We start from the raw sequence: 1,921 nt of genomic DNA, 5'->3' as shown, positions 1-1,921 counted from the left end.
AACTGCAAATGTCTCTCCTCTTGTTTTTCTCTTGTATACTGTAACGATTTCTAGATGACAGTGAGTTTTGTAAAGGAAAAAAATAAAACATTCATTGTAGAAGAAGCATGCTTTTGTTCGGTTTCTGAAGTTGCTCTTCATTTCTTAATGAAATAAAAAGGAATGACGAGTGTTCATGTTAAATAGTGATCGACTAATATAAGATATTTTAATGCTTAGATAGAAAGACACATATACATACTGCACAATTTAATATATGTTATTAATTAAAACAATATAATATACATATGTTCATATGTGTATATAAATAATGCATAGGTATTTTTTCTATAGCTTGCGATTATGTATCTACTTTTCGTTAACCCTAAACCCACACTAAATGCATATGTATTTTCACATAATACCGTTTTATGCAAAAGTTTAGGCGCCCCTGATAATTATCATCATTTTAATTTATAAGCTGCTGGGCTTTCGAAGCAGCAACTTCATTTGGATATATCTTATGGAGACCGTAGCATTTCAGTTCTGAAGTAACATTTTTTGAATCAATAGAAACGATGCAATGTGAATCATAAAAGCACTGAGGTGCAAAAATGTGGGCACCCCAATGGAATAATGGCATCAATATTGAGCCACCTTTTTTAAATAACGGCTTGTAGATGCTTTTTATAGCCACTGATGGGACCCTGAATCCTGTCTGCAGGTATTTTCAGTAGCCCCTCACTGCAGAATACAAGATCCAGGGGGCGTGATTGGATCCATATCTAGGGGGTGGAGATGGGTAGGTTTGGGTATGTGTAAGGTGGGAGGAGTTGGATCTGGATCTAACCATGCCCCCTGGATCTTGTGTTCTGCAGTGAAGACCATCTCGGTATTTTGAACCATTCTTCCTTGCGAAATGTCATTAGTTCAGTCAGGTTTGATGGCTGCTGAGCATGGGCAGCCCGCTTGAAATCATTCCATAGATTTTCGATGATGTCTGGGGACTGGGATGGTCTGGGGACTTTCGATGAGTCTGGGGACTGGGATGGCCGTTCTAGAACATTGTATCTGTGGATGAATTCCTTGGTAGATTTGGAACAATGCTTTGAGTCATTGTCCTGCTGAAACAAACATCCCCGGCATAACTTCAACCTCTCGACTGATGCTTGAACATTGTTTTTGAGAATCTGCTGATACTGGATGGAATCCATGTGACCCTCAACTCTGACGAGGTTTCCAGTACCTGTGCTTTCCACACAGCCCCACAGCATGATGGACCCTCCACCAAATTTTACTAGGGAGCAAGTTCTTCTCCTGGGACGCAGTATTATTTTTCCGCCATGCAAAGTGACCAAATAACTCTTTCATCTGTCCACAACACATTATTCCAAAATAATTCTGGCTTGTCCAGATGAGCTTTTGCATACCTCAAACGACTCTGCTTGTTGGCAGTACACAAAGGCTTTTTCCACGTCACCCTATCCACTGATAATGTCATCAGCAGCAAGATCTTCTTGGAGCTCTTTGGAGGTGGTCTGTGACCATTCTAACCATTCTTCGCCTTTGCATTTCAGATATTTTTCTCGGCCTAACACATCTGTCCTTCACAAGGACTGTTCCTGTGGCCTTTTATTTTCTATATTTCTGACTGTGGAGGCAGACACCTTAAACCTTTGTGATCATTTTTTGTATACTCATTCATATAGCGCTTAGGTTATTCGAGTTCTTTTGAGGTTCCCATGTTGTTACGTTCAAGTAGAGAAGCAAAGCTAGCAATTAGCTACCTTAAACATCCTTTTTCATGACTGTTTGCAATGTTAAGGTTCATTGAGCCAGTCAAATTAATTTTGTGTTGCAACCAATCATTAAGCATAAGCATTAAGTGACTACAAGCATTCAAATCAACACAACTGAAAGGGTGCCCAAACTTTTGCACAGC

The sequence above is a fragment of the Sinocyclocheilus grahami genome, unplaced genomic scaffold (assembly GCF_001515645.1).
Source record: "Sinocyclocheilus grahami isolate Dianchi unplaced genomic scaffold, SAMN03320097.WGS_v1.1 scaffold4269.1, whole genome shotgun sequence".
Taxonomy (NCBI): Eukaryota; Metazoa; Chordata; class Actinopteri; order Cypriniformes; family Cyprinidae; genus Sinocyclocheilus; species Sinocyclocheilus grahami.
The sequence above is the reverse complement of the archived record's forward strand: the minus strand, read 5'-3'. Positions refer to the sequence as shown.